This window comes from Phyllostomus discolor, chromosome 4, assembly GCF_004126475.2.
Source record: "Phyllostomus discolor isolate MPI-MPIP mPhyDis1 chromosome 4, mPhyDis1.pri.v3, whole genome shotgun sequence".
Classification (NCBI taxonomy): Eukaryota; Metazoa; Chordata; class Mammalia; order Chiroptera; family Phyllostomidae; genus Phyllostomus; species Phyllostomus discolor.
In genome coordinates this window covers 39046524-39070017 of record NC_040906.2, presented here as the reverse complement: position 1 = coordinate 39070017, position 23494 = coordinate 39046524, and the positions used below count along the sequence as shown (strand labels likewise).

Genomic DNA, 23494 nt, shown 5'->3' with positions numbered 1-23494 from the left:
TCAGGGGCGGTTTCAGAGATCACAGGCATTTGGGAATGGCCAGGCTTTCTGTTTAGGTCCCTCCAACTCTTATTAGGATAATTTTGCTAAACTCCTCAAAAGCCTTTTTTAAAAAAAAATTATTATGGAAGAATCTGCCAAAAGAAACTGCTTGCACTAGGATTTCAAATTCCTGTTTTTGAATATTTATTTTGCTTTCCAGGATTCTTTTTGTAATCAGTTAAAAAAAAAACAACAACTTACCAGTTATATATTTTTAAATCATTATATATTTATTATTACATTGTTATTTAGTGAAATAAACTTTTTTGCAGTTTCTTATCTTCTTTAAAGGTTTTATTCATATTGTCAGTATATTTATGAAAAAAACCTGAGGGCTGTGGAAGTTCCTGCTCTGATTACAGAAGCAATGCCCTGTATTATCTATTGCAGAATGTCAGGCTATGAACCCTGCCTCAGTTAGTTGCTATCTTTGCAACGTTAGTCAGTTATTTAGACTCTATACCTCATTTTCTGTTTCCCTAAATAATGATAATAAAATGTCCTAGGTTGGATATAGGTAGTAAATGGAATGATGCATATAAGTGTGTGTATACATATAAGTATATATAAACCAATTAAGATGCACCCATACACGTAGCAAACCTTCAATAAATGGTTTATTGTTATTGCTTGTTATATTATTATTATTTTACACAATGTATAAATATTTTTAAAGATTTTATTTATTTAATTTTAGAGAGAGGGGAAGGGAGGGAGAAAGAGAGTGAGAGAAACATCAAAGTATGGTTGCCTCTCACATGCCCCCTACTGAGGACCTGGCCTGCAACCCAGGCATATGGCCTGGCTGGGAATCGAACCAGTGACCCTTTGGTTTGCAGGATGGTGCTCAATCGATTGAGCCACACCAGCCAGGGCCACAATGTGTAAATATTTGAAGAATTCACTCAGCATTGCTCTGTGTAGGTTGATATCATTGACATTAGCTCTTAATATTTTTACATGAAATTATGGTCATCTCAAGCTAACATCACTAGAGATTGCTTCAGATGGAAGAATCTACTTTGCAGTGAAGACTGAAGCAATTCGATCAGAAAACCCATTAGTTTCTTGTATTTTTCTACATCAGATTCTGTCTATGACTTCAACTTTCCTTCTTTCCTCTGACTTTTGTGTGAGGAGGAAGCTTTCCTCTTGTAGATTTTTGATATTTATTAGATATCTGGCACATAAATTATCTCCCTTAATTCTCATAACTAACTGAAGAAGATTGTTTCTTTACACTCATTTGACAAGTTTAGGAAGGATGAATGAAGTTTGAAGAGCTGTGATTCAAATCCTTGGTTTGACTTCAGAGTCAGATGCTCAAATACTCCTCTCTGCTTCTTTCTCACCTATGTTCTAGATTTTGTATCATATTAATAGCAAAACTTTGCCATATTAATTATTACCTCACACCTGAAACTCAAGAACATTCAATGTTTCTTTTGTGACCAGATTATTTTAAAAAGTTGCTCAGTTTTAGAGTGAAATGGACATTGGTTACATTTTGGCCAACATACAAGCTCTGCTTGGGTAGCAATAAGTTCAGCCAATCAGAATTCAGCCAATCAGAATAGTAAATGCCAGGCTTTTAACCAAAAAACGAAGATAAAAAGCTGGCAGCCATAATAGTGTGTGCAAGCTGATTATATGGAAAAAAGTTAGTTGAGAGAGAAGGATGAAAAGAATAAATGACAGAAATGCATAACTCCTGAGAGAGGAAATAGGGAAAGAAGGAAAGAGCAAGACGGAGCAAGAGAGATGAGAGAGACTGTCTGAGCTCTGTAGTGGCAGCCTTTGCTTAGACCCAGTTTAATTTTTCCTGAGTACTCAAGAACATATATCCTTGTAATATATGTAAACCCTTCCCCCCAAAATCATTTAAGAAATCTCTTTCTCTTGTAATGTAAAGAACCTTATGTGAAAGAGCCACAGCTAAGCTGAAATTATTTTCCCCAAAATTATTGATTTCATACTTAAGCTGCCCTTGGCATTAATGAAAATTCTCCACCGCTGTGTTTCCATGGAACTTACACACACCTACGTGTTCTTGTGACTTACGGTACCTGTTGGGGGTTACGGTAACTGTTGGGACTTACGGTAACTGTTGTTAAGATAAGACAGCGTGACACTCACTCATGGACTCTGTGTATGAACTCAGATTTTCTCTCCCTGAGGCTTGAGTGAACTCCCTTTTGAGAACTTATTACTAGTTTTCCATTCTGTTGTATATAACTCAGTCTAGGTTATTTGGTTAAATTTTTTTTCCTTACCAACATTTTGCCTATGTAACATTGTATCTTAAACTTCTTTGTATTAATCAGTATTTGGATGTTCCAGGTCCTCAACTAGTATGAAATAGTCTCCTTTTCATGTATCATCATTCTCTGTTAATTTCTTTCATTCCAACTCCCACACAATTTGAATAACATGCCAGACTTTTACTGTGAGCTTGTTTATTTCTTGTCTAAGAAATAAAAATAATCCTCTTTTTCTTTGCTTGCCCTATGTGTCAGGAAACATTTCCTAATTTTATCCATTAAGAATCTCATTTATTAAAATATATCAAATGTTTCAGTAAGCTCAGACAACTCTGTACAAGTGAGACAAATCTGGCAAGTTGGTTCCTTCATGACAGTGTGAGAAGAGAATGCAGTATTGCAGGATAGAGACCATCACAGTTGGAAAGGACATTAAAAACCAGATTATATAGAAGTGTTGATAAATACACAAAACAAGGTTAAACTGTATTACATCAAATCCTTGTTTCATTCATTTCTTTCTAAAGAATGTGAGAGATTAAATATTTTACTATTTCATAATTCAGCTGAATATCTTTTGCAGAAAGTGAGTCCTTGAGCTTCATTCTTTGTCTTAGTCGTCATCCTTTTATTTAGAATCTAAACTACTTACTGCTCATGGTTAAATCCTCCAAAAGGAAATTCCCCAAATCTGGTAACAAATGGAAACAATTCACTTTTCTGATTTCAGATGAGAAAAATGAGAAATGGCATTTAGGTTTTAGCAAATTGTATTCCTTGAAACGTGGTGTAATAGGTACGACATATACAACATGGCTGCAAAATTTCCTCGGTACTTATTTCAACGCTGACAAAATTAAATTTTGTCCTGAGCCCATATTTTGGCTGACATGAAAAAATGTCACCTTGTCTATTCTAGGTAGTTTATTGTTTACTAAATTGCTAGTTGAAATTTGGTCAATTCTAGGTAAACCCAAGCAGTTCAGATATCTATGGTCCTCACTCCTTCCCTTCTCCTGGGCACCTTACACCTTGGAAGTATTTGGGAAGGGCATCTGGCCCGCTGGCTGTCCTCTTTCCTGACCATAACCTGCTGAGAGCTCGTTTAGCCTGCTTGTGTGTATTACAGTTTGGCTGAGATTTTGGTACTAAAGTACGTTCTTGCATTAGATCTGTGTTCTTGCAAATTTAAAGCCATAGCTTCTGAGAATATCTCCTATCTTGTGGGTTGAAACATTCATTCAGCAAGTTAAATGAAACCTCTGCTCTTTGTTTTGTTCATAGCTCTATCTGCTCAGGGTAAAGAGTAAGGAAAAAAAATGAAAAAAAAAAACCATATGTAGTTGTAAATCAAAACACTGCCAGCTACAGTTCAGTTGCCTTGTTTTAAGCCAAATTTGGAATTTTACTCACTTTAATAACAGTTGAGATGCCTACACATAGTATTAAGTGTGAGCCTGTAGTCAGAGTATCTGACTGATTTATATTTGGATAGCTTTTTTAAACCACTCAGTACCTCAATTTTCTTAATTTCTAAATAAGCATTTCCAAAAGTAATTTATCTCACAAGGACACAGGGACAATTAGATATATGTCAGGGAGAAAGACAGTCTTTTACTTATTTTCCTACTCCTCCCTGCGTTAGATTTTATTATTTGCTTGGACACATTTGCTGTTGCTTCCTCTGGCTCCCTCATTGGTACTAGTGAGGAGACTGTATTTCTCTCCAATTTGATATCAGGCTTTGCTACATTACTAGCTTCAGTTCAGAGAATAAGCAGATTTAAAGAAACAAGCAACAGCTAAGTAGATTTTTATAGCTTTTGGAGAAATTTATTAATTTTATGGTTCTACGGCTTTTTAAAATTTTCTCTGTCAGAGGACTCTCATGTCCCACATAAGGGTTATCCTTTCAAACTGGATCACAATAAGGAAGAAATGGAGCACCAACACAGGGAGCCCAGAAAGATGATTGAAAATGAACTCTTTCTCGGTGAGAACCCTGTAGATTTTTGGGGTGGTTTAATATCAAGCATAACTGAGGCAGAAATGAATAGTATGCTCCCTACCCACATACCTTCTTCCCTTGGAGATCTGTTGTCTTGACTGCATCCATTTTGTTAGATTACCTAACACTGGACACTGGACTAAATTGGACCCTTGCCCCCACGTCCACTGTGTCCCTGGTACCTTACTTTCTTTTTCTTCTTATGCACATCATTGCATGATATGAAGTAATTTGGGGGGAGCATGCTTTCAGGAAATTTAGTGATGGTCAACTGCAGTATAAACAAACAATAATTGATTTGAATTATGTTGCAAATTTAAGTAAGTTCTTATTAAGCAGTATAGCAATAAATACAGAACTTTCAGAAAATTTTTGGTCACAGGCAAGCCAATTTCATCCGCAGGAAAACAAATTCTCCTCAAATCAGGTTAAATCAAAGTAAATATAGACATAAAAGTTTAAATACTGGAATCATTATGTTATTTTTTTAGTTCATATTTCTTATTAAAATAGTTCTTGCTAATTTAATTAATTTATTTATAAGATTTTATTCATTTATTTTTAAGACAGTATGGAAGGGAGAAAGAAAGAGAGGTAGGGAAACATCAACATGTGAGAGAAACATTGATGGGCTGCCTCTCAGCCGGCAACCTAGGCATGTGCCCTGACTGGAAATCAAACCGACAATTTTCTGGTTCATAGGCCGGTGCTCAATCCACTGAGCCACACCAGCCAGGGCAGTTCTTACTAATTTTAAATGAGAATGGTTATTGAAAAATAGTGGTAACGGGTGAACGTGTGAAGGTCTAGTCACAGCTGAGGATGATTCAGTCCCCTCATGAGATTCTCCGCAGAACTCTTTGTCATTTTTTACAGGCAGATGCCTTGAGCAAGTTCTTTTCCGTTATCAAACAGAACATATTTACTGAAAACTGTGAGGAAGCTAATCTTTGTATCATCTGCGCTTAGGCAATAACTGAGTGCAGCCATGTGTCACTTAACTACAGGGATTTGTTCTGAGAAATGCGCCATTAGGTGATTTTCTTGTGCACAGGCTGCACGTACACAAACCTAGAGGGCATGGCCCGCTGCACACCTAGGCTATATTGTGTGCCCTTTTGCTCCCAGGCTACAAACATGTACAGCATGTTTCTGTACTGAAAATGTGGGTAATTGTACACAATAGTAAATATTTGTGTATCTAAAAATAGAAAACATTATAATAAAAATGTGGTACAAAAAATTAAAAATGGTTTATTGCATAGATCGCTTACCACAAATGGAGCTTGCAGGACTGGAAGTTGCCCTGGGTGAGTAGGTGAGTGAATAGTGAGTGGATGCAAAGGCCTAGGGCATTACCATACACTGATGTAGAATACACAAGCGTCACCACAGACATGAGGAATGTGTTGCACTATGATGTTATGAGGGCTATAATGTCACTAGGTGATAGGAATTTTTCAGGTCATTATAATTGCATGGAACCACTGTGTTATACTGTATGCAGTCTGTCATCTACTGAAACATTGTTCTGTGGCACATGACCATGAATTACTGCTACTTATTGGTATATATTTTTACATGTAATATCCAAGAGGAAAAATAAAGCAAAGTGAATTCCTACCTATTTCTTTCTGGATTTCTAGGATTAGGTATTTTATTAGGTAGCACATGAGATTAGTTACAACATTAGCCTTCATTAATGTGTTTTTTCTAATTCTTATTTAGTGTACTTTTCTAACTCCTGTGAGAATCGGAAAGTATATCTGTGCCTCTAAAGCATGAATAAAGAAATAAACCCTTTCACTTTTTATTGATGAATAATAGGGGTTTCTTATATATCTACCTACTAGTAACAATTGTTTTTAAAAGTACTGTACAATCTTAGGTCAAAATAATTGGTCTGCATTATCTAGCATAATTAAAGTAATATTCCCACTGTATTTTGTATTGTTTTACTTTTATACCTGGAGCAAATTTTAGGAGAACAAAATCGAAGCAGAAAGTGTTGGGAACAGTGAGTTAAAACCATGTTATTTAGAACATACACATTTAAATACATTAAAAATACATATCTCAAAAATTGTTGAAGCAACCCAGGATATTTAGTTTTAGAAAGAAGAAGTTGTATATACTATCTTAAAGCATTTAGTAGGCAGTTATGTAGAAAAGAAAGTAAATATAATCTATTTTGTTCCTGAGAAAATACTTAGGTGAATGAAAATATTGGAGACGTAGGTTTTTAGCTTAAAATCAGGATAACTTTCCTACCAATTATAGTTATAAAATATGGGATAAGTTGTTTTCTGATAAAGAGTGTACCCTTTCCTGGAAATAATGAGGGGAGGAAAGTGATGTTAATCTAAAATACAGATATTCTACCTCTATTTTTCTTTAAGAAAAAAAAGTACACTCTGTTTGTACACCCGTAGGTATATGCAATGATATCAAGTGAAATATTTTTGTAAGAATGTAAAACTGAAAACAATTTGAAAATCAACCAACATGGAATATAAAAATACATTGTGGCATAATCATTTGGTGGAATATAACTTGAAAAAGTAGATATTCGTGAATATGTACGAACATAGCCAGAACTAAAAAATTAATCAGTAAGTAAAAAATGCAAAATCAAGAATAATGTCATTTACCTAAGTTTGGCAATACATAAAAAATAATACTATATATTAAGTAAAGATATATATGTAGTAAAAGGACACACAGTTATGTTAGTTTGTTGATCTAGAAAAGAAAGAAGTGGAATACAACTTGGAAAGGCTATAAAAAATAGTACAACCTTTAACTGTATTTGTAATATTTTATATATGAATACTACATAAATACTATATATTTATTTAAAATACTATATAGCATAATATACTTTTATAAAAATACATAGAAATATGAAAATGTCAACATTGTTTAGTTATAGCTGATCATTATTTGGATTTTGGTATTTTATTTCTTGCACTGCTTCTTGATTCCAAATATTTAAATTAAAAATAAATTAGAATATATAACCGCAACAAAGATTAGACAAAAACTGTTTTTACTGTTTATTCTGTCCAAAGTGTTTAATTTTAAAAATGCTAAATTCTGCCTAAAAGAAAGTAAAATAACAGTTTCACACCTAGGTGATATTTTTTTTTAAAGTAAGTTCTTAAAACATTATTTTATTTGATCATTTTCATCAGAGCATGAGTAAAGCAGGTAGTCCTTTATTTTTAGGAAACAAAACTGTTCTCTTTTATAATATAGTTTTCAAAGCCAATGGGCATGAAGGCAAAGAAATGTCTTTTCTGGCTAACTGCACTAACAGCTTTATAGAATCAATAACTATTAAGTGTTAATATTGTACCTATGTGAGACTAAAAGCACTCCTTGTAAATACTCTGATTTTTCTTTTCTATAGATTTTCTCACAAAGGGGGTGACTATTTTTAGTGAGACTTGGGAATTTTAACACACAGCTCTCTTAGCTGTGTCCCAAGCACGAATGGCGACATGTCTTCAGAACTTCCCTCTGAAAGGGAGCTTCTTTTTGCCTCCATTTTCTTTTTCTCATGAAGAAAACAAACAAATAAACTTCATTTGGGGGTAAGGCTACCTTACCCTTTATAGATAGAAACATCCACTCTTTTTAATGTGAACTGTGTGACCCAATAAACTGAAAGCTATGATAGCACTTGGCACCATTTTAAGGTTTGCAACATTAAGTATAAACCTTCTAACCAATATTTTGCTGCTCAAGAGAAAGCACAGACAAGAAATTTATTTATTTTCTTTTTTGTGTGCTTTTCCTCTTCTATGAAGACTAACGTGGATTTGAGGTGTCCAGGAGACAAAACCCCTTGTTTCTTTTTCTTTCTCCCCAACTCTAGCAGAACTACACATCAAGACAGGCCCTTCTTGTCCAGCTTGTTTTCTTGTCCTATCTGGGAACTTGAACAAGAAAAAAGTCCAGATAGAAAAAGCTAGCCTCCTGTGAGATGAATGTGATCAGCGGTGAGAAATGCCTCTAACATTTGCCCAGTCTCTCATCCCAGGTTCTGCCATGTGTAAAGTGCACCCAATAATGAGGAATGCATTTGTCTTGCTCACTCACCATATATTCTTTTAAAATTCAAGTTTTATTAGAAGTAGTATTTTATCTAACACAAAATAACAAATCCATTAGGAACGAAAACTCTTCTGTTATCTAAGGATTTTAACTAAATGAACTCCTTTGATTTTTGCACCAACTCTATGATAGCACATAGGGTGTTTAAATAACTTACAATTATGAAATTTAACTACAGAATCCTTGAGCTTAACAATTTTGCCATGTGTCATTGTGGTTCCATTACATTATTTTAAAGACTAGTAGATCCCTTTTTATTACAGTATGAATGGGGTTAATATAGAAATATGTAAAACCTTGGGTGGGACACAAAGAGAGGAAAGGGCACGGAAAAGAGAAGCAAATGGCTGATAGTGAGGGAACGGCCCTGACCCTGAGGGACATTAACCCACTCTGAGCTCACGTGGGTTCCAGCAAATGATCTCTTTCTTCAGATTAATTGCCTACACCCCCTTTCAAAGGGTGTCAAGTCCCAGAAGGCAATGGGAAGGAATACTCTTGATGTTAGTGTTTCTATGTCATTTAGGACCCTGCTTGCTTCTGCATTGGAATGTTGAGATTTGAAGTTTATATTTTTAAAATTTTTGTTATTCTTTAGTCATCCAGGCTATATTTACTGTGCTTCTATTTACTTTCTATACTCAAAAAGTTTAGGCTCTTAATTGTCTTGTCCTTTCATTTTAATTGTTTTGTAACACTGTTTTTATTAATTTATTATTAGTGGTACTATATTAATGTACATATAATGAATCATGCCCATCTGTGTGAATGTAGCATGGTGTAAACCAGGCAAGTTTGGCCTTTATTTACTTCAAGTTTATACAGGAACCAGCCCTCTAACCACCCCCCACCCCCAGGATAGAGTATCCTTCCCTTAACCACAATGGAACTCAGTGACTCTAATATCATTATAATGAATAATCAGGCGCACAGACAAAACTTATTTTCAATCTCAAGCTTACCCCTACTACCAAGACAGACACTGGCAAATTGCATGAAAAGTCCTTTCTCACACTACAATATTTCATTCTGAACCTTCCTGACACATCATATGTAAATATGCCTATTTTTAATTCCAACTCCACTACCATATAATTTACATATCATGTTTGAGGGGTAACTACTTAAGGAGTCCCACTTAAGGACTATAATTTCATTTCTGAGTTCTGAAGGCAAGCAGTCAATCAAAAGATTTCTAGATGTCTATTTTGGATTATCTTCCACTAGAGTGAAGGCAGGCAGTGACAGTCTGACAGATTATCTTGATCTGAAATTTGAATGTCACTGATGATGTCATCAGGCACTCAGGTAAACTCTGCATTATTTACAGAGCATCAGTCTCTGAGATTATTTAAGTATCATCTGTTGTGACAGTTTCACCGAAGTTTATATCAAGTCATTTAGCTGCAACTTGTAATTGCAAGACTCAGAAAAAAAGTTTCAATTCCTAATTATTCCAAGGCAAAGGATGGGAGAAAAAGGAAACAGTTCAGAGCATGTAGCCAAATATTTAAGAAGACCAGAAAAATTCAGGATTCAGTCCAGTTTATAGGTGAAAAATAAAACTTTAAAAACTAAACTAGAATCTAACTTTCACTACGGTGTATTACATTTTCTATTAAAACACAATTTCTCTTTCTAAAATCACTTTCACTTTTATCAAAGATAACTGGATTAAGACTAGTTTATTGCATAAGTTTCAATAAATTTAATCTGATTATTTGCATACATGCCTTAATAGAACAGAAAGATGTTATCCATCTGGCATTAGCAGAGCAAACACTATATCTCTTTACTAGTTTTTAACAACTTTGAGATTTCAAACTCAAACTCTTGACAAATTTTGTAACAGGTAATATGAGATTATTTTGTAAACCTAAATAAATAAAAATACTATATTCAACATTAATAACTCTAAAAGACATATCTATTTAGACAAACCAAACCTAAAGTAGCTTAGTATCAAATTTTTCCCAGTAATAGGATCCTAAAAATTAGTCGAGTTATGTTTTGCTGTATTTCTTAATTTATACAACTGCTTAGTTTCCTTAAGTCAAACAGATATTATGACCTACTAATACCCTATATCATTCTATGCATAAATATATATCCCAAACATAGATATATCACATAGATCATAAACAGAATTACTAATAATTGTAGGGAAAACACAGACTTTTCAACTGTTCTTGACAATTCTGAGGACTGTAGAAAAGGAAATGCGGCTAAGGCACAGGAGGTAAAACTGCCCCTTTTCAAAAAAAAATCGCATTACACTTTAAAAAAATCAGCTTCCAATTTTGTTGAATTCTGGATCACTTCTTAAATCTTTTAAAACCTGTTCAAACATACCAAAGCTCATGAACTTATACCTCAATTACCTTTAAAATATTTCTACCATGTTGGGAAATATTTCATTTTTACCTTCTGCCTTTTTAATTTCTCTTTTTAATTAATCTGTTTATTTTTTATTTAATGTTTTATTTTTATTTTTATTATTTATGCTGTTATAATTGTCCCATTTTTCCCTCTTTGCTCCCCTCCACCCAGCCAGCCCCCCACTTCCATAGTCAATGTCCACACCTTTGTCCATTTCCATGGGTCCCTCTTAAGTGTTCTTTAATCTCTTCACCTTCTTTCAAACAGTCCCCACTTCCCTCCTCCCCTCTCACAGTTGTCAATCTATTTAATGTTTACATTAGCATCTGTAAGACTCATAGATGCTAAATAGCACATTTTAAAGCCTTAAGATTAGTTACACTTCTCTGTATCTATTTCTGTTAAATGTTAAGTACCCATAAAACAGTTGTTGTACTATGAGAGCTCTACAATGATTTCTAATTTACAAATATTTTTTTCCAATTCAAAATTTATATTGTCTGGCCAGTAATGATGGGATTTTAATAGTGATGTAAATCAATAGGCCTTTTATAGCTTAACCAAAGAAGCATAAAAGGCTTCCAAAAAGAGATGCAAAGCCCTCATAGACCTGAAGGTTCACAGCACAGACCCCAGTTGCACAGGTGGTGAGGCTGGTGGAGCGCATATGGTGTCTCCAGGCTAGCACAGTGTTTGAAACACTTCCAGCCACAAACCTGCTAATTTGTGGCACTGGACGCATGCTACTGAAATCACAATTTCTTGCACAAATAAGTAATAAAGGTTTAGATGACAAAGAACCCTATGGGCTGGTGCCCCTATGACAAATTCCCCTGAGATCTGGTGTAACCTGACTAGGAGACATCAGGAACCCCAGTGTATGCCACTGTCCTTCGGGTGCACCCTGGTAAGGGTAAGTGTGCCTTCCAGATGGTAGAGACTAGAGAAAATATTTCTGCTGGTCACAAAGTCAAGCTCTAGGGCATAGGAAAAGCCAAAATAAAAATCTCATTCAGTTTTCATATAAAAAACCTCCAGCAAAGGTTTTCTGAACGTACACCTGCCTGGAGAGAACCACTTAACTCCTCATGAGGCTGACTCGAACCACAGGCTTAACAGGGAGGATATGCCCTATGGCATTTTCTTCTGATGACAAATGACATCAAAGACACATAGCCATAGAAGAAAAGTAACCATCTCTGGCAGAGAAGGACTGATAAACCTGAGTTGCAAGACCCAATAACCTAATTTCACAAATATTGTTTAATGCTAATGTAAATTTACAAGAGAGAAAAAGACCCTCAACATTTCCAGCTTTTGTCAACACCACGGATAAGTGTGCAGAGGGCTGCCAGGGTAAGATGCCTTCCCTCTTTGCTGGCTGCAGTGAGGCATCCCTGCCTCTCAGCTGCAGCAGGGCAGTGCAGGGAGCAGAGCTGTCCCAGCTAGTAGTTCTCCTGGCATAGCTTGTCAGAACTAAAATAAAACTTGAATACTTTTCCTACCCCCTTGTAAGTTCTTCTACCTGAGCTAATAATCAAATTAACAGAGACAGATTATTAACAGGAGAAAACAAAATTTTAATATAAGTGCATAGGTGTGAGAAATCCAAAGAAAGTGAGGCAAAAGATTGTTGGGCAAAGAAAAACAAGGTGGGAGGTCAGGGTATTAGATTTCAGAAGTGAGAAGGGGTGATGTAAAGGTAATGAGGAAGAACAAAACCTACATACCAGAAAGGTTCCTGTTAGGCAACTTAGAAACAAAGGGACACAAAGGTAATCTTGCCGACAGGCTTGGAGCCTTCCTGACTAATACTAGGGTGAAGATTCTTAAGATCGTCAAGCCAAGGCTCTCTTCCTAAACAGGTTTCTCCGTCCCAATCAGTATCCTGGGCAGGAGTGGGAATGAGGTCAAAGACTCCTTTCCAGACTTGTTTCTTAATAAGCACCTTAAAAACAATATCCCCCAAAACAGCTTCAGGATCGGAAAACTTTGGTTTTCTTCAGTTGTTTAGAAAAAAAGGCTGTTCAGGAACTTCATGTGAAAGTCCTGTTTCTTCCCTCTAATTTATATAAAAATGTGGTTTTTTATTTTATGGAGGTTTTCATTGATAGTTCAATGTCTCAAATGTGAAGACAAATTTTTATTCATTTTATATCTTGATTGTTTTCTTAAATGTTTTTAGAGTAGAATGTCATTGAAAGATATTTCTATATCAATTTCTAACCATTTGAATTTCACAGTATACGATAGTATTCCTTTGATGACTCATTTTTTTTCTGTTAGTTTCACAAGGCAAAATGTTAATCTGTTGTACACTGAGAAACAGTAGGGTTAAATGTTCTTTTTAATTAAACATTTAGTTTTTCTTTTGTGAATCGCTAGTCCTGTTCTTTGTGCAATTTATATTTTGGTGTGTGTATTTTTTTATTGACTTTCAAGAGTTCCCTGATTTTTAGTATCCCAGATTTTTCTGGTTTTTTTTTAACCTAAAATTGAGATGAAGGCTAAACTGCTATTTATTTTAATTCATTAAAATATACATAATATTTCTAAAATCTCATTCAAAGAAACAAATCATTACTTTTTACTTAAAAGGCATGTACATATTATGTATGCATGTGCATATATATACATGTATGCATAAAGGATAAAATGAAATAACAAGTAAATCTATAAGATAATGGTAACAGTCATGATGATAATAAACTTCATTACGCACTTATTTCAATACTTACTGAAGGGAACCAAAATTTTGCCACCCTGAAGCAGCCCTTTTGTGATATTGATTTTAAGCTATTTTTTAAGAAACAAAACTCAGAGAGAACCTTTGATCCTACCCCCTTTCCTGCCCAAGAGACTCAGACAGAGAAACATGCAATATGGTTGTTTGTATAAATTCAATAAGAATCCATTCTGTTTATAACCATACACAACTGGAAACTGGTTACATTTACCAAGACTTGAACTGAAATGTCATGTTTGAAAGAGACATGCATAGACTCAGATGTCACCAGAAAGCTTTAAGGAATTGAGATTGACTTTGGAACCAATAAAATCCCCTTGGAAAAACAGCCTGGTACCTTGCTTACATAATTCACAACAATCTTGTAAGGTAAGGAACAAAGGTTGTTTTTTTTTTTGAGGGAGGTGGTAAAGGAAGAACCACAAGACATTTTGGGGGATCTTGAGAGCCTGAGCGATTCACCCATATTTATAGGTATTGCAGATGAAATCTGATGGGAACTATGAGGCTTGGCTTCTTAGCTTTGATGGGCTAATTCAAGTTCAATCTGATGATTCTTTATGGAAGTTCAACAAAGCAAATTTTAACTTAATTTAATTTATTGATTGAACTGAAAAACTAAGAGAGAGAGAGATCGATTTGTTGTTCCACTTATTTATGTATTCATTGGTTGCTTTTACTTGCCCTGACCGAGGACCAAACCTGCAACCTTGGTGTAGTGGGATGTGCTCCAACCAACTGAGCTACCTGGCCCTTTAAACAGAGCCCTATGATCAACTGTTATCCTTGTGTTTATGCAAATAATCCTACCAAATTTAAATAAACTAGACTTACAAATAATCAGTCAATAATCAGTTTTAATTTGGCTATCTTTGATAAAAATGAAGGTAAAAATAGGAGAAAAATGATGTTTCAACAGAAACTATAATACACAGTGTGGATGTTAGATTCTAGTTGTTAATTGTCTGTAAAGTTTTATTTTTCACTTACAAACTGGACTGGATGATAAAGTTTTATTTTTCACTTACAAACTGGACTGGATGATAGTTTTCTTGTATATTTGGCTACAATCCTTTGGCTTAATGTAGCTTTTATCTCCCATCCTTTGGAAATTATGAAGAACTGAAACTCTTGTTTTTTGAGATACATCAACTTCAGAGAAATCGCCACAGCTGTTCCTGTTTAAACAAGTCAGTGACTAATGGTATGTACATAAGCCACACAGAGAATTTTCCTGAAAACCTGATAACATCATCAGAGACATTTAAATTGCAGGCCAGAAATACCGATCAGATTGTCAGTGCCTGCCTTCATTCCAGCAAAACTTCCCCGAGCCTTACATCTGAAATTCTCCTCAACTGTGAGCTTTACAGATTTCAAAAATGATTTATAATTTGCTCTGACTATTAACCTTTTTTTAAAAAATAGACATATCCCTTATTAAATACATGATTGTTTGCTTTTATAATATCGGCCTCTCTTTGGGAACCCACTTGCATCACTTCCTCTTGAAATGAGACTCAGCAATTTACTTCAACTGACTTATTCCCAGAGCTAAATAATTGCATCCATGAAATATGGAGCAATCTACCAAGTGAGCTTCTGGAATGTAAAATTTATTTAAAGCTTTAAATATGAGATTGAAGGGAACCAAGTTTTGCCACTCTGAAGCTGTCACTGACAGGGACTGGACCAAGGCAGGTCTGCGCTGGCATGTCTGGAATGTGTAGGTTCTCAACTTCATGTGGAAAATATTTCATGACACTAGTCTAGGTGATTTGGACAGTACATCTGTTAAGAAAGAAGAGGCAAGATTACAGTAGCAGCAGTGAGCCTAGACTGAGCTGCCTAGATGCAGAAAATGTATTATAATTACAGAGGCAAAAGGAGAGTCCTTATAGACAGGTTCAGGGAGTTAGCCAGGGATGAGCTGCTGCTGCCCGCAGCTCCCCTAATTGCAAGTCTCATGGGGACCCTTAGGATTTAGGAGAAAGAGGGTAAAAGTACAAGCCTGAGAAAAAGAGGAGGTTGGGCATGCTCCAAGGAGAGAATATTCTTGGTCCTTCTTCTTGAGGGCTCTCACCTTTCCTCTAAAGGTTTAGGAGAGATCTCAGGGGAGGGTCTTAAAAGAATATTCAATAGTTTTCCAGGTGTGTTGTTTAATATGTTGAAACATCAAAATGAGCATGTAAGGGAGTTTGGGATTATTCTCTGATAAACTTCACTGTTTTACTTTTACCTTGTGCTTGTCGGGCTCTAAATGGGTTTTTGTTATTTATTCCCCCAACTTCATCAGTTCTGGAGTTTGGCTGACACTAATTACACCGAATTGGTCTATGTTATTTTTTCCCCTTGACTGGGGTGATTTAAGCTACTCACTCTTGAGTTGGGGAGGAGAGATATAAACCATCTGCTCCTAAGTGTCCTTGGTTAAGAAAGGTAAGATCGTGTGATTTATTAGCAGGGTATTAATTGCTTGGTCATGTTTAATTATCTTGTCTCAGTTACTCTTATTTATTAAAAAGCAAGACAGAAGGAGCCTTTGACCATCAACCCTTTCCTGCCTTGTAGATTTGAACAGAGAAACTTGCTTTAGGGAAGGAGCCTCTGCTTAGTCACCTAAAAGTCTTCCTGCTAGCAAGAAGACTCAAAGACCATTGGCTAGATATCTTCGTGTCTCATTGTTTCTGAGCTACCTAGCAAGAATTTTCCTGCCATGTCTGTTCTGCTCTTCCTCAATACCTATAAATCACCCCTTCTCACTTCTGAAATCTAATACCCTATTCCCCTTTTATCCTTTGTCCAAAAATGTCATATATTTCATGTTGCCTCACTGCCTTTGGAATGTTCATGCCTATGCAAGTTCTCCATGCACATGTGTTAAAAACTTGACATTCTCCTGTGAATCTAGATGAACCTGGAAGGTGGCAGGAAAAGTATTCATATCTTTAATTCCCCCACCACTATTCTGTTATATCTTTTATAAATAATTATTTTAATCCTTAAATAATGATTGAAAGTAGCTATTGTCACTATTTTAAATTAGAACAAATCTGAACATTGGAAAGCTTATTCATTAGGGCAGAATTTAGCACCCACAGATAGTAAATTCCAGTTCATGGTGTAAAACTCAAATCTGTACTAATCCAGCATCTATAATCTTTCCAGCGATTAGAAAGTAGAGCGGAAATGCCTAGAATCACAAAATTTACTTCCTGTCCTCCTTTCTTTTATCATGTCTTATCTTTCTAACACAAAGGACTGAAGTAAGAAGTATCTGGTTGGCTGAAGTGTTTGTTTGAGTGGAATAAAATTGAAATGTAGTCAAAATTGTCAGAAATAGCAAGGAAACAGCAGTACTATCTTCCTTCAACTTGATTCTTTTTCTTGCTCAGAGAACATGAAACTATTTCTGACTAACTACTGCCCTCTCTTGACAACATGTTATATAAGTTTTTATTTATGTTTTAGGAGTTATTTAATGGTAGGGTTACAAAAATCTCATCTGTAAAGATGAATAATAAAGTCCCAGAGAACTGAAGTGCCTTGCGCAAACAGCTCTGGCTGGTTAATGAGAAGACAGAATGAGACCTCAGCTGTCATGGCCTACCATCAACCTGTTATTACCTACATTAAAAACAATAACTTTTTTTGCCTAGTGATATTTTTAATTCTATGGGTCTAAAAAACAAAGTTTACAATATTCAGAGGAATTCAAAATATTCTATATTTTAAAAGTTTAAATTAAATATTTGTCAAGTTTAAAAATAGATCATACAGCACAGAAAAGTGAGACAAGGGAAAGAAATATCTTTTCCTCTCCACCTGATTCCACTCTTGGAGGATGCCACCTTTAACTATTTTTTTGTCATTCTAGAAATTGTATATATGCTTATTTTTTATTGAGCTGCTGTTCTCCATCTTTATAAAAATTTAAAGATATCTTTTACAGTTTATTCCATATTATCACTCAGAGATATAACTTATTTTTTTAATATGGCTTCCTTTTATTGACATTTTTGAAGATTACAGGCAAGTTTCGAATGTCCTTAGTTTAGGTGTGCCTGATATTCCCTTGTAATTAATTTAGGTTGTGCATCTTTTCTTGGGCTGGTCTAGTGTGAGGCAGTTTTGTTCTCATTTCATTCCATCAAGGGGCTCATGATTTTGGTGTGCCTCATTACTGATGAAGTTTGATCACTGGCTCAAGGTGTTGTCTGCTGGCTTCTCCATTGCAAACTACCCCATTTTTCTGCTTCTCTGCACAGAGAGAATTTGAGTGGCAGAAGTGCTCAGCTAAGGTACAAAATTAAAATAATTACCTTGTCAAATCCTTTCTCTCAGGTAGCAGAAATAGAATAGGTTTTAGATGCTAATTATTATTTTCCCAGTACTGGTGATTATTCATTTTCTGACTTCTCATTTAATTTCAATTCCTCTTTGTGGAGGAAAACACAAATTAATAAGGTACTTGCAACAGTTGTACACGGAGTGTCAGGAATGTCTTGGTACATTAAACAATTTGCGTAACTGAAATTTGTTACATGCAGGTCTATATGTAACATGCAAAGTGTAATGATAATTCTTTGCATATGCAACTAGATGAACATTGAACAGCAGAAATACTAGACAGTTTTATTTTTCTTAAAACATTTAATAAGACAGATTTTATAAAATTATTTGAAATTTCAGTCATGTAAATTTTATTTTAAATTTTTATATTCATTAAAAATGTGTACTTTTCATTGCATTTTAAGAAATAATTATGAGTGCTTTAGGAGAAAAGGTTTTTTGAAACCATGAGATTTTTAAATGTTAATATTTACTTTAGTTTATATTTTGGACAAAATATTGTAAATTGCATACACTTGAGGTAAAACAAAATTATGTGACAATCTTGTTTATAACAAAACTATTAGATGTTGATTTTTATTATTTAGTATTATTAATTTGCTGAGATGAAATCAAGAAAGACTAATGGTATGAGGTAAATATATAAGTAATTATGAATTATGTATGTATTTAGTTCATTATTTACCTAAGCATTACTAGCTAATTAACTAAACACCCAAATATGCACAATAAAAATTCAATTGGTATGACTTGGTAGGCTCTCAACTTTCAGCCATAAATATTATGGCTTTACAATGTATCATACAATTTTATCCTTATGGAATATATTGGTTTAAGTAGTATTAAAAATTTTATGTAATAATTTGCAAACTTAATAACTTTTTTAACTATTTTAAACTTTTTATTTATTTTTCTCTCTCTTTTTTTTATTTTAATCATTGTTCAACTACAGTTTTCTCCCTTTTACTCCCAATCCAGCCCATCCCAAACTTAATAACTTTTAATATTTAACATATAGTCTTCATAAAGCCTCAATGCTTCATACTTTACTATAATACAAGCAAGGAATTTTTTTAAATTTTATTTTAATTGTTGTTGCAGTACAATTTTCTATCTTTCACTCCCATCCTGCCAAGAATTTTTTGAATTATCCATTTACCAAATATTAACGACCTATTACATGGAACTATTGTGACATTAACAGTAAACAAACCAGATAAACATTCCTGTTTTCCTCTACTTACATTTTAGTACATTTTGAGTACATTTTTCAACATAGATGTCAGGGGGCATATTCTGGAATATGACATAGCTTTTGCCCATACAATGGCACACACACACTGTGCCAATTTTCTTTGTTGGCATGACAAATTCTGACTGAATTCATATGTGGTTTTGACTACATATGCAGTATATAGTCCTAACTGCAGATGGATTTATTGAAAGACTTGGAGAAAAGGTCTGGCCATGGGGAAAATGTTTATGAACAAAAGAAAGCAGAAGAATAGGAAAATGTCAGTGCAGCTAATAGTATCCTCAGCATTTAATAAGTAGAATTGAAAAAAAGAAAGAAACAAGGATATATAAATTTAAACAGAGTGTTGTGTCAGGTTAGAGTGGTATTGTAGCAAGGAAGCAGAATAAGCTCAATGAACTGGTAACACAGCCTGTAATAAGCAGCCGTGAAGCCCATCCTCTGTATGCCCATGGAAACAGTGACAAACAGCTGCTATCCGTTTTGCCCACACAAAAAAGCAAGGTTAATTAAAAGTACTGTACTTGCAAATTCAGTTCCATTAACAGCAAAACCAATTCAGGAAAGGTTATTTTCACGGCGTGATTTTTTTCTGAGCTCTATTAGGACTGTGTCAGATCCACATATTAGTGATTTACAAGACAGCTTAGAAAGCGGGGTGCCTGCCAAAAACCCACCTGAACTGAGAAGAATATATTTCTACTTCTTTGACAACAGCCATTTTGTTCTCTTTTGATGTGGAAGTCATTCAGGATCCAGGGGACATTCATCATAATCAAAATCAGACAAAACAATGAAAGCAGAAAGACAGTATGAGTTTTCATTCTTGCACAAAACTTTAAGTAATGAGATGCATAAATGACAAGAGCGATGTAGATTTTTCATGTTTACTTTCATGTCACAGAGTGTACCTTTCCTTTCACAAAAAAGTGGACAACTGAGTAATGCATGATATTTTAGGCTCTGAAAACTATACGTCACTCAGCATAGAAATAATCTTCCGTGTTAATATTCCTTTATAGCACACGGGTTGGAGTGCTCTTTTCCATCTTGAATCATTCCCCTGATACTGTGTTCTAGTTGTGTTTTGTGGACAGCCTTTGCCACTCACAATCGATAGGGCCCCAAATTCATTTCACTCTGTCCGAAACGACCTGAACTCCAATCCATCCCACAGACTCTCTTCCACTGTAGAAGTCATCAATATCCATAAATTGAGATTAAACTTTCCCATTTGTGATGTTGTACATTGTTATATATGATATTTCAACACATAATTTATACAATTTTTTTAGAAAATGTAGATAAATAATATTCTATTCTTTTGCAATTTTCTTTTTCACACATCATTATGCTTCATATATTTATGTAAATGTGTGTGTGTGTTTACATGTATGTGTGGCCTTCCTTTACTTTAGCTATGGTATAGTATTCCATTCATTAAAAAATGCAGTGAATTTTTCTACTCCTCTCCTGAGGAGCAGTGAGTTTGATTAGTAGCCCGTGCTTGTTTTTGTTTCAGAGAACATTCTCACACAGGGCAGCTTTTCTAAATGTGTGTCTTCAGGAGAAAGATGTGAATGGAGTTGCTGGGTTCCACTGTAAGCAGCAGTTTTGTAATTGCACAAGGTGCTGCTAAACTGCTCTGCAAAGCAGTCTCACACTAGCACTGCATTATCTCCTCACATCCTTGCCAAAAAGCATTGTCATAATTTTTAATTAATGCCTGATTGATAATTATGAATAGGTGTTCTATTATTGATTTCATTATATTTCTCAGATTTCTTATGAGAAAGTGTTCATGTTTATCGGTTTACTCTTCTGAGGAATGTCTGTTTTATATCCTTTGACCATTTCAAAATAAATATTTGTTTTTTCCTCTGTCTTGTTCTTGTTTAAACAGTAGATGTTTCTTACATATGCTGTAAAAATCCTCTACTGGTTTTACAGTTGTGATATCTTCTTCTCCAAATGTGTCTTGTCTCTTCAGTTTGTTTAGAGTGTGTCATATATGAATTAATAGTTAAGTAAGTAAATATAGTACTCATTTCCTTAATGGCTTATGCTTTTAAAATCTTATTTTACATAGTCTACCAACCTTAATATAACAAATGTATTACTCTACATATTCTCCAAAAATTTTCCTTTTAAATATTTATCTTTGATATCTTCATTTTTGTCTTTTCTTTCAGATATTTCAAAGTTCTTATGCTGTTTTTGTCCTCTTTATCATCTCTATAAAATTTAGTATAGGTGTGGAAATTTCTTAAAAATTAATATTGACTGGAATTGTACTGGATTAATAGGTTAATTTTGGAAGAATAAGGTTGAATAGCAAGGAGGAGCTGCCATTCAGTGGTCTGGTGGGTGTATTGCCCTGAGCTATGAGACAGGCAACTCCCCCACTAAAAACAGAAGTAAAGGCTGAGGTAAAGGCTGGCTCCATGGGTGTGGGCCTGGTGTAGTCACACACAACACTGTGCTCAGTTTCATGTCCTGCTATTGACACCATTTAAAATGTTATAAGGTTGTCCATATTTCATTTTGTGCTGGCCCCCCCCAAATTATGTAGCTGGCCCTGGAGAGTCTGTGGGTATAGTTACAAAAGATAGACAGATAGTAAGGTTTGTGTATATAAAGTTTAGCTTTTATTTCCTCAATGAAATAGGAAGTATAGGTAATTTATCTACACGTGCTGCATTCTACATTTTATCTCAAGTTCTCATACTCCATTCACTAATTCTCACTGTGTCTAATCTGCTGTTTGTCTGTTTCCATAATTCTCAATTACAGTGATTATATTTTAGCTTTAGAAGTTCTATTTGGTTTTCTTTCAAGTCTGCCTTTTCTCATAAGTTGGTGCTTTTTGGCTTAATGCTTTTAAGTTCTTATTCTGTCTATAATAACTTTAATCATATTTTCTGGTATTTTTTTCTGGGTTTTGAAGTTTGTAGGACTCTAAGCATACTGTTGGCCATGTATGCTGTTGATCACTTATAATGCTAATAATTTGGATAATGTATTCATTTTTATAGTAACATTATTTGTGAAAATTGTCTTAGATTTTCTCTTTTTTTCAGAGAGGTTGTGCATTTGCTTATGCCAGGTATCTAAATAACTGTTATTATTCCATCTGGAAACTTTTGGTCAACCTTTCTATAGGCATTTCATTTCATAAAATTTTGAAAAGTCATTGTGGTTATTAGAGCAACACAACTTACTGCCATTTCTAAAAAAATGTTACAAAAATATACAATTTATGATGCAAAAGATCTCACTCCCTTTGAAAGTGGCACCATTGGGTAGAGCAAAACCTGCAAAAAAAATCAGCGATGATGACGGTTTCACCTACTTTTAAGCTTTTTAAATGCAATCTATTTTTAAGCCTTTTTTCATCCCTACTGATATTTCAAAGTCATCAGAATTGTGCAAATTTGACCTCAAACTCAGTCAAGGAACACAGATACTCATTGCTTTAAGTTATCAAGAGGAACATGTTTTCTTGAATTAACCCCAGCAAATATTCTTATGATCTACTTGTGAGATGGATATTTCCCTAGTTTTCCTTTTCAGTAATTGTGTAAGTCTTTGGATATTCTTAGTTCTATGCAGGAACCTCAGCTCGAACTTCCTTTCTCATATAGACTCAAAACTTATTTCTTGTCCCTGGGGGTATGTAAAACAAAACTCAGTGCTGAGCCACAGACACCAGGTCAGCTCACTGTTTTTATTTCTTTCCTTACACAACACTTCCCTCTGTGCCTGGGGCGATATCATTCTTTCCTATAAACACAGCAATATATTTTATTTAAAATTTGTAACTTTTTTAGTATTTTGAGGTGTGTGTAGCAGAAAGGTTTTGTATTAACTTATTCTGCCACACTGCCTCAATCAGAATGTTTTTAATTGAATACCATTAATTCAGGAACTTATGTTTTTCTTCAAAACAAGAGGATCCAACTACAAAGGCAAAAGCAAGTTTTTGAATACCAACTTCAAGTTAAAATATTTATCGTATTCCTCAAGTCCTTATTCCAAAACTTACTTTTTATTCTCAACAGAAATTCTTATTTTATTTGGGGGAATAGGAGACTGCCAAATAGTGTTTCATCATATTCTATTTCAATATTTAAAATTTTAATGATGCACACACAAACTCCAACTGGTCACATGGAATCATAAAATTAAAATAATGTACATTCTGTATCTTCTTTCTTTTTTATAAGGATTTTATTTATTTATTGCTGGGGAGAGGAGAGGGGAGGGAGAAAGAGAGACAGAGAAACATTAATGTGCAAGAAGACATCCATCTGTTGCCTCCCTGACCAGGG

At 34.6% G+C, this 23494-nt stretch overlaps 1 long non-coding RNA gene across 1 annotated transcript; it reads right to left on the bottom strand.

Moving 5' to 3' along the window:
- Nucleotides 1-8176: 8176 nt before the first annotated feature.
- On the bottom strand, nt 8177-9551 carry LOC118500054. The gene is made up of 2 exons (XR_004902578.1): nt 8588-9551; nt 8177-8252 (listed from the first exon to the last, which is right to left on the bottom strand). It is a non-coding gene; the product is annotated as an uncharacterized LOC118500054 (long non-coding RNA).
- Between the last annotated feature and the right edge of the window lie 13943 nt (nt 9552-23494).